This window comes from Chelonia mydas, chromosome 13 (assembly GCF_015237465.2).
Source record: "Chelonia mydas isolate rCheMyd1 chromosome 13, rCheMyd1.pri.v2, whole genome shotgun sequence".
In the NCBI taxonomy this organism is placed as follows: domain Eukaryota; kingdom Metazoa; phylum Chordata; order Testudines; family Cheloniidae; genus Chelonia; species Chelonia mydas.
In genome coordinates this window covers 11,852,501-11,862,944 of record NC_051253.2, presented here as the reverse complement: position 1 = coordinate 11,862,944, position 10,444 = coordinate 11,852,501, and the positions used below count along the sequence as shown (strand labels likewise).

The following is a 10,444-nucleotide window of genomic DNA, read 5'->3' as shown; positions in this document are numbered from 1 at the left end:
GTTTGAAAAGTTGCTATATGGGAATGTGGAAGCTAAAAGAGGGAATTAAAGGAATCTATCCCTTGGCATTGACCACAGTGACGAGACAGATTTGCCAAGTAAGCCTTTACTCCGTGAAAGACACAAGAATACATTAGGTTGGTTTATTTAGTGACCCACAATTACCTGTTTCCTTATGAATAATGTGATTTTTTTTAAAATGAGCTTTCTCCTTTCTCACCACTCTCCACCAGTCTATTGTTTGTGTGCCTCTATCATTCATGCCCCTTTAGGGCAATAGGCATGGTGCTGACTACCAAGGAGATAATACCTACTGCAGCCCCAGGGCACTGTTGGGTAATTTCATCAGCTTGAAAGCAGCCAGCCAGCTGGCACTTTTTCAGGCACTAAGTGATTCATGTTTCCTAACCATTGCTGGTTCATCTGATGAACAGCCCCAGTGGACAGAATATTTCAGCCCCGACTCTAATTTAAAGGATAGGATTTACTCATCACAGGTACTTTGAAAACACCCACCTGTGTGACAGGAGTGATGAGATACGCTGAACTATATCGATGATGAGTAAGAGTTTGCCATTTCCAGCAGCCCTCTCTCATTCCGAGACATCCTCTGGGAAAGAATGTCAAAAGCAAGGCAAAAAGAAAAGGAGTACTTGTGGCACCTTAGAGACTAACAAATTTATTTGAGCATAAGCTTTCGTGAGCTACAGCTCACTTCATCGGATGCATTCAGTGGAAAAAAAGCTAGGCAGTTACCCCAGCCAGTAGAGAAACTAAACACATCACAGCAATGTGCTTTGCTGTCTCATAGCACCTCCCCTCAGCCAATCTCCAGGGGCTTTATAGACGCTGAAGAACAAAGTCTCACAACAGCCTTGGAGGAAGTAATATCATCTCTGGGATGGGAGAAACTAGAGAGGAAAACTGAGGGGCAGAGAATGACTTTCTCCAGATCTTATGGGGGTCTGTGGAAGAGCCAGAAACAGAATGCAGCTGCCCAACCTATCTGTGGTCTCTTGCATGTTTTCTTAGTGAATATAAGTGTGGTTTGAGGGAGGATAAGGAAAGGGCTTGCTCCTCTGACAGGAAACTCCATGGAAGCAGGCCCTGGGGAGAGGGGAACACTGAAGTTCTGAAGAAACCATGCCCAAATAAATCGATTGGTCTTTAAGGTGCCACCAGACTCCTCATTGTTTTTGTGGATTCAGACTAACACGGCTACCCCTCCGATACTTGAAGTTCTGAAGGAATCCTTGGAGAGTCATTCTGCCAACGGGGCAAGATATCAATCTGAAAACATTCAGCTCAACCCCAGATACTCATTTTTGTACAATAATCTCAGGCAACCTAGCACCTAGCCTCTGCCACCCTGTGCTGGGTGTTATTTACTGAGCAGAGCATGCTTTGCACTATACAATACAAAGGGCTATCCAGCTACCTCTCTCTCTCTTTCTTTCTCTCCATTGTTTGTTTACTCAAAGCTCAAAAGCTTGTCCTTTCCACCGGCAGAAGTTCGTCCCATAAACGATATCACCTCACCCACCTTGTCTCTCTTATTTACTCGAAGGCAGACAGGGCTCATGAGCTTTCAGGATATAACTTAAAGCCTTAATGCTCATCAGAGGGAATGATTTCACCTCCTGTTGAGATGTACTGTTGTTGGTTTCCGTATTTCTACCCCTCTAAGTAGAAGAATACAAATCCTCTAGCCATTCTAAAACAAAGGCCTGGGGGCCAAGCGTTCTAACGGGCCCCCACGCTATCCCATTGGACAAGGCTCAGAACTTCCGTGCCTCAGTTTGCCCACCTGTAACCAGGGCTCACCAGCCTCATGGGGTATTGTAAAGATTAATTAGGACAGCGCTTGGAGGATGAAAAGCGTTGTGTTTTCTCTGTGGCTTGGAAGTTGCTCTGTGTATGGTCTGTTGCCTGAAACTGAACCGAAATAAGGAAATGCCTCCTTCCTTTCTCAGCTGGGAAATGGCTCCCATAAAACGCGGCTGCTCTACACAATTCACCAGTGCAGCCCATATGGGCTCATATGCCTTGAAATTCCTTATTCAACTTATTTTGAACTGGGTGGGGGAGGGGAAGAGATTTTAGCACCGGTTCCAGTCGTGGGAAAACCAGAGGGGTGTGTCGGTGTGGGGGGGGGGGGGGGGGAAGGGTGCATTATTGTAACAAAGAACTAGAACTCGGATCCATTTTGGCTAGCGACTTTCCCCCTCCCCCAAGTCAGCGACTTGAAGAGAGAACAAAAAAAAGGGGGGGGGGGAAGGGGAGGAGGGCTGCCTCGGCTGCAGCGCCGCGAGGCAAAGGGGGGTTACAGACCCGCTAATCAATCGTGTTGATCCAATTTCTGCGCGTCGAGATGCAGGGGAACGGGGTGGCGGGTCTGAAACGGAAGGCTGGGAAGAGCGGGGCTTTGTGGGGATCAATACCCAGTGGAATAGCTGACAAGGTCATGCTGTCTGAAAAGCCGTGAAGACAGACTGGAAGTTCCTCTCATTATCTAGACGTTTGTACTTTTAAAGGCGATGACTTAGCGTCTGCAAAATAAATAAATAAATAAACCTTGGCTTCGTTTAATAGCCACGGTGGTTTCAGAACTTTTTCAGGAACTGGACAGTCTAGACGCTTTCCTCCTGCTTCTATAATGAGCGAGAAGTTTCACTTTTTCTGTCACTTAATTAGCCAGTAACTCAGTGGTTTTGCCCTGTATTTCACTGGCAGCTCCCAGGCAGGTAATTCATGTTTGACAGAACACTAGATCTCAGCTAGGGTCAGTCAGTGTAGCTGGACCAATTTATTGAGCGGAGGATCTGAGCCACTAAGCGTAACTGTCCCCACCCCCAAAAACCCACCACCACATGGTCTCCAATTGGCAAAGTGTGGGAGTCAAATTCCCACTGCCTGGGTGGTAGCGAGTATCTGCAGAGTTAGAAGCTTCCGAGAGAGTCAGAAGGTTCCCTTTGGAGGAGGAAAGTGCTCTGGGTCTGGGTCCAGAGGAGCTTAATCCGCCTTAAGTTGTTGTTTCCTTGGAAAACGAAAGTGGCACTCTAAAGTATGCTCTGCCCTTTTAGGGCCATGAATATAAAATTTCCCTCAACCAACGTGCAAAGCAACACTCTGAGCATAGCTCACTTCCACCAAGTTAATCAGGAAAGAAGGATTCCCATGGCCCTGCACACACACCCTTTAACCATCTCCCTCGAGACTGGTCTGCCTAGACTATCACTGCCATACTCAAACCTCTACTCCAGCCAGCACATCCCTTTTGTAATGTTCCTGTGGGGAATTAATGAATTCTCTACAGCTGGCTCAGCTCTGCTACTCTGCACTCAGGGCAGGCAGCTGTGTTCCTTCAGCTAACCCCAAGGAGAAAGAATTTGCCCTTTCCCTGCCAACCTACGGACCAGGTCAGTGTGTCCCATCACTTGGGCCGTCACTTTGTCCTAAAATACCAAGGTGAGACTTTCACTGTCTGTTTCCGTACATCTCTGGTTGACCTTATAATAATATCTTCATAGGCTTCCACTGAAAGGATTGGGAAATCATGGGTGTGAAAAGTAGCTAAAACAGATAAATTGTAGCCTGGGGCAAACTATTGGTTTTACCAAATTATATTATTTAACATATAACTATTTGTAATTAATATGGTTAGCCCGTCTATAGCATCTGCAAAATGCAGTACTAACATAAACCAGTTCATTAATCCACTTTAGATGGCTGCCTGCAGTTGCAATTTGGAGTGTTATGAAGTGCTTAGAATGCAGGGACTGGGATCTGGACCTACTCTCCTCTGTTCTTAGCTCTGCCCCTGATTCAGTGTATAACTCTGGATGTGTATGGATCTATTTAATCCATCTGTAAAACAGGGATACCAACACTTACCTGCTGGTCCAAGATGTTGCCAGAATTAGTTAATATTTCTTCAGTGCTTTGAGATCACAAGCACTACAAAAGCATAGTTGTGGTGGGGTTTTTTGTTTGATTGATTGGTTTGCGGTTTTTCTTTTGTTTGAAGAATTTAACAATAAAAACATCTCTGAAACTGATTCAAAATTATGGACTTGCTGCCGAATAATGAAATAAACCTTTTTCCCCCCTCTGTAGGTCCATTGCTAAGCAAGCTTCCAAATCCAAATTTCAGCCTAATGTAATTTGAAAAAGTCAGACACCAAACTGCAATCATGGAACTCACTTCTGCCAGCCGTATTCACATTGTTTTCAACAGGTCTACTCACAGAGAGTTTGGTACTAGTTTATGTAAATGTAAGGGTGGTAGAATAAAAACCTTGTCTGAGCTATGGTGAAGCTGTAGGCACTGCTTTAAGACATATCTTTCTGGGGTTGTTTATCCTTGTGTGTTTTAAAGTCATCGTCGCAGAATATCAGTACTTATCCAAGGTGAAGTGCCAACATCATATTGACATTCAACAGGGTTTCCTTGCTTAGTTCTCAGAAGTCTGAATGAACTTCAGTAAAAATTATTCCCCACCAGAGGGTTGAATTCACGTACAGGACTTGTGTCGAGGATTTTGTCTGTGAAGCTTCTGTGATCTTCCAACTGCGGAGTTGTTTTCTAATTTAGGAGAGGAGCCCAAATCTTTTTCCTGATTTATCATGGATAACACAAAATTGCAGGTTAAAGCTTAGATAGATGGGCTAGGCGGATTAGGTAGATGGACAAGAACATTAGGTCTTCTGTTGCCAACATCTGTGATTATATAAAGGAACCGATTAGTCTAATGGTTAGAGCAGGAAGCCTGACTCAACAAAGCTATTCTCTGTTCTTCCATTGATTTCGTCTATGACCTTAAGCAAAATGTAAAATTCAAGTCATGTTTACTGTTCCATGGGTCTGAGACCCTCAGACAAAAAGTGTCACATGGGTACAAAGTGTTATTAATGATTATTATTACTGATTGATTTGTATTGTACAGCATGTCTGCCAGCATTCTCCTAACAAGCACTGGCAGGCTTTAGGTACTGATGGTTTCTTGCTACTAGAAAACCTCCCCTGTGGATGGGTTCTGGGGATCAGCCAGCTGATATCGCTTCGTACTCCTTTTACTTTAAATGATGCCCCATGTGTCCAGACATGTGCAAGCGGGCCTCATACCATCCCTCCACTGGACATGCATTGCCTCAAGCTGTCTGTGTCCTGCAGACAGCTACTAGCCTTGGTCTTTCAGCACTGTAGGAAAACGAAGGGGGAGGAGAAAAGCCACGATGCCATTGGTACTTGGTATCGAGGAGCTTAGTTGTTTTCTGAGCTTGGCAGCCAATGCTGACACCATACTGCTCAGGAAGTCTTTCTTTGGGTACATCTATGCTAGTAACTGTACATGTGTCCAACCCCCATATTGTCCACTTCTAAACCCAGAAACAGATGGCTGAAAGTGACTAGGAGGTGAGCAAGCAAGCACACCCCAGGGGTGTGGGTAAGTACATGCCTCAGGCTGGGGCACAACTCTGTACCCATGCCGGTTTGCAGCGTGGATGGGGGTAAGAGGCATGTACCAGGTCTCAAGTTTCAATAGTCCTCCACCCTCAGTCCCATAACGTAGTGAATCCTTTTCTTCCAGACCCTTCCCCAGTCTACATAGGTCCCTGTCCCCCTGTCTTCATTAGCGGTAGCGAGCTGTATTGACCACATCAGAACAGCTTTCCACTGCATTCTTTTGATCAATACAGCTGGTAATCATGGCTCCTGCTCCAAGAGCAGCTGCCTGGCCTGCCAACTACACCCAGCTGCTGACCAATGTGTGTTCAGCACATACCATCCTCCATGACTTCTTCTGGAGTGGCAGGAACATTTACCTCTACTAGGAAATTTCCTGGAGGCTGGACTGGATGGACATTAAGTAGACTCCAGCTCCATGCCAGGAACGTCTAAAGCACTTAAGGCTCCTCTACAGGAGTACAAAAGACTTGAACAGTCGCTCTGGGAGAGCTTGTCGTACATGCCCCCTTCTACAATGGGCTGGACCGGGTGCTGTCATGGGCTCCCAGTACAGAGCCTGAAGTGGCTCATGACCCCCTCCTCAAGCCAGCCTGCCTCATTGTTCGACAGGATGTTGTGGAAGGCCAGAGCAAGAAGGAAGTCCCAGAAGATGGAGAGCATGTAATTTTGCACCTCTACCTGAAGGAACTGGTTGAGGAGGACGCCAAGCCACTGCAGGAAGCAGACCTCAAGGCTGGTAAGTTACAATGGAACCCCACCCTCCCTATCAATATCTCCTCTTGCTTTGGTGTGACATTCTTGATTTTAAGCCCAGGCCCCACTCCACTCCACCCTGAAACCTTGACTCTAAACAAGACATGCTACAAATCAATGACTTTATTGATTTCTGATGAACGACTGTTATGCATTTGGCTGAATCTATGGCTCAAAAACAGATGAAAAACAACAAAAAAAATCACTGTGTCCTTGTCTGTGCATTTCTCGGCCAACACACAGGCAGTGATGGTTCCGGCTTCTCGCAGACCAGCGGAAGTGAGGGGGAGGGTTGGAAAGGTACCAGCTGGGGATAGAACAAACACTTATCATTGTTTGTCTAAAGTTAGTAACAGCTGTCTTTTGTCCCTTGGAAAATTGCAGTTACGATGCTTCTGCCCCTCTCTCCCCTCTTTCTTACCATCCCCTTACCAGTGGGAGCTGTGTGGAATCGGGGGATAGAGAGGGGAAGGTAACACCTTTGTTATCTGAGGAAGTTCGTCACAGCAGTCCTTTCTCCCTTGGAAGATCACAGAATGTTTACCCTTTCTGTCCCTGGTGTCTGGCCTCTTTTCAGTGGAGAGGTGAGGGGCTTGTGGTGCTGATCTGAAACATTGGGGAACCAAATAAATATGCGGTATGCCCCTGTCTATTCCACCACTGTTGGGCACGATTTTCTGGTGATGCTGAGACCAGGGAATGGGGGTGGGTTGCAGTTCGCATCTCCCTTTGCATGGAAGCTCATATGCTAATTGAGAATATAGTCAATTCCCAGTCGAATTGCCTCCCAGTGCAAATTTCAACAAATTTCTGGTGTAGCAGAAAATCCAGCTGGGTCTTGATGTTCAATGGCAGTGCAAATCTGCTTGGTCCACCTTTATAGTTGACCAAACCCCTCCATTCAGCAATATATAGTGGGCAACTATTAGCAGAAAGATCGCTCTGGCACAGATTTCTAGCTCTTCTTCACAGGACTGAAAAGTCATCTCTCTTTCCATGCTGATACCTTGAAAATGCCTAGGTTCTCCCAAAATTGGCCAGCCTTTAAGGAAGAACAAACTGGTAACATAGCTCCTAGAAGGAACTGCCACCCTCCTTTGAGACAATATGAAAAAATTAAATTTTAGAAAACAGTAGCGGAGTTTCTTCTTCTTCCTCATGCGCCACGTTGTCTGAGAACCAAGGATAATCTCATTCCTGGAATGCTGAGCAGTATCAATGCTGTGGCCATTGACAGCAAAGTTATATTATGTGTGTGTGTGTGGAGGGGGGGTGAGTGGAATTTCTCAGCTTCTTATAAAGGAAACAAAATATAATGCGATCCTTGTCTTTGAACTGGCAGGATCTTTGGCTCCAGAGAGCGAAACCATTCTCCCAGGAGGGCAGAAGCCGCACCCCAGGGACAGCAGAGACAGCCTGAGAAGGACTCTGGGAGAGCTGCTCATAGGGATGGACAGGAGGAACCAGGAGCAGTTTGAATTCCTCAGGGCCAGGGAGAAGCGGGTGCTTCAGCAGGAGGAGACATTGGTGAACTGGTTCACGGAGCAGGAGGCATGCCATAGGGAACAGGAGCATTCCCAAATATAGGGGCTTATTGAACTGGTGGCCAAATGAGATTGGGGTCCACCTGCTGCCATGACCACTGTACCTGTCCATGAATCTCCATCTCTTCCTCCTTCAGCTTCTGCCCATGGTGCTGCTGAGTCAGAGGGGTCAACCCTCTCCCCCACCCCCCCACCAAACAAGAAGGAAAACAAAGAGCTCAGTTCCACTGGGACCTTACCTTCCACTGGCACCCAAAACCCCGCGCCGGGGGACTGCCCTGCACATCCATGACAAGAACAATGAGCCTGTGGTAGCCCCTGAACCCCACCAAGTGCCTGCTTCCCTGAACCCCATGCAAAAGATGTCCCTGGTTGTTCCCAAGAACAGTTTTTCCTTGTCATTCTCCCCCTTGCCAGGTGGAGGGCAAGGGGACTGATGCAGAGACATTAATATTCGCCCACTGTTCAGTCCCATTACGTTTTAAATATTGTTGGTTTGCATTTCTTTTCTACAATATTGTAATTACACATTCCATCGAGTACTTTTTATACTTCGTTATAGTTTCCTTGACTTTGAACCCTCCTTCCTAATGACGATGAACACATGTTTTCAGGTTCAGGATTGGGGCCCGCGATTCACAGCACATGGAATGAAATGGCGTAACTGTCTGGTGCCAGCATACTGCAAACACTTATTTTTCTGTTTCACCACCAGGTTCAGAAATACCAGGAGTCCCAAGGATACACGGGAGGGATGGGCAAAGTGAGATTAGTGATATGTGGCGACAGAAAGCATTACTAGTTCCCAACATAGGAGAAATCTACAGCGCAGGAAATTCATAGATAAATGTCTTTATGACTTAGTTCACAATTCAAGTAACCATAAAGGCATCTGCTTAGTTACTACCCGGTGATTAAACAGCTCTTCTTTCTCACTCAACACTGGCAAACTTTGACCTGTTTAACCTTAATAGGGATCCCTGCTCCATATCAACTGCTAATTGGGATTCCATGCTTCCAATAACAGACATTTGTGAACAAGTGTGAATCGTGAAAACAAAAGCATTGCACAATGACTGCATTGCAACTCGGTCACCATTCCCACAGCACAAACCCAATCCTAAAGTGTTAACCCAGTGGAGGTGCCCTGTTATCATTATCTTTAATATGTGAATTGTCCAGGATCAAAATGGCTAATGGTTTTGGGCTACAGTGAAACAAAACCCTCGCAAATCTGCGTAACCCCAGTGGGTACCAATGTTCCTTCCTGTGCTTTTCCAGGAGCAACGCAGGATTAGCTATTTATATGGATAATGAGAACCACCACGGTTACATTAGATAGTTTAAACAATTTAAATGCTCATCCAGCTACTAAGGGGCTGGGATTAGATGGAAACTTCCCCTAGGGACAGGTTATTCCAGACCTGTCCACTCTGATGATTTTTGAACCTTCTTCTGAAGAATCTGGCCACTGTTCGAGACAAGCGACTGGACTAGTCTGATCCAGGAAGGCAATATCTATATAACTATGTTTCTATGTATCTGAACCAGCTGAGACCAGTGAACAAAAAAACAATGGGTGTCTCTCACCCTAAGACAATATCCATGGGAGCAAGACAATATCTACAAGCTGCAGAGTTCATTGTGGAACGCACAACCTCAGTTCCAATCAAAGTGAGACAAATGGGACCTAAGGAGCACTGTGCATGACCATTCATTTTCTCTTCTGAGTCTTTAATTTTTGCATTTTGCTCAACAGGGAGGTTTTTAGGGTGGCAGAGGAGAGGTTCAGAACAGTGAGCTGCAGCATGGGGCTGAGGCAATAAGATTTCACGGAGACACCCAACAAAATAGAACGAGAAAAAAATTGCAATGCCATTGCCAAGGCTGTTGGCCTAAGTTACTATTGCTCTTGTTGACATAGATTTATCTTGGTTGTTTAAGTCCTATGGGTAACTATGGTGTGATGAAGTGCACCACGTTCCCAGAGTGTCTAGACAGAATTTTCAAAAGGCTAAAAGAATTTCTCTCGCTGATGCTTCATCTGGTATTATGTGAAAGGGAACTGAAATCCATCCCCAGAGGGCTTAGGTGATATACCTAGAGGCAGTTTTGTTGCCCCACTGTTGCTCTCTTATCGTCACTCCTTCAGCTATGTACGCAATACCACCATCTGAGATCAGTAAATGCACTTGAGCTTATGCTGTTTTAAAGGGCTGGGGGCTACTGGCAGGGTATTCTCACTGAGACCCCTCCACCTCTGGCTTTCCACCCTTATTCCAACAGACCCTAAGCACACTGCCTCCCAGTCTTTCAAACAGTGGGGTGAGCTAACATGGGGGTAACTGAGATAAAGGGGAGGGAATATCTTCATCCTGATGATTCGAAAAAGTGAGATGAGTTCATAACTTATTTGTGTAGAAGTTTGGGACGTTGTTTGGGGTTTTTTTTGGTGGGGTGGTGGTGGTGGTGAGATTTGTTGTTGCTTGTGTTGTACATATGCCTAGAAGCAAGGATAAAAAAAACCCAGCTATAATAAGCAGATTTGGGAATTTACCGAGTGGTGAACACTTGTCACCCGCTGCAGGTCTCAGCAAATCCCATACTATTGCTACGTGCCCAGAGTATTCCAATGGTAAGCATCCCTGGAAAAGATGAAGTTATACATATAATTCCT

General features: G+C 45.7%; 1 long non-coding RNA gene across 1 annotated transcript; it reads left to right on the top strand.

Moving 5' to 3' along the window:
- The first annotated feature begins 3,351 nt into the window (after positions 1-3,351).
- Positions 3,352-8,531, top strand: LOC122462730. The gene is made up of 3 exons (XR_006285468.1): positions 3,352-3,468; positions 4,117-6,206; positions 7,566-8,531. It is a non-coding gene; the product is annotated as an uncharacterized LOC122462730 (long non-coding RNA).
- Positions 8,532-10,444: the final 1,913 nt, after the last annotated feature.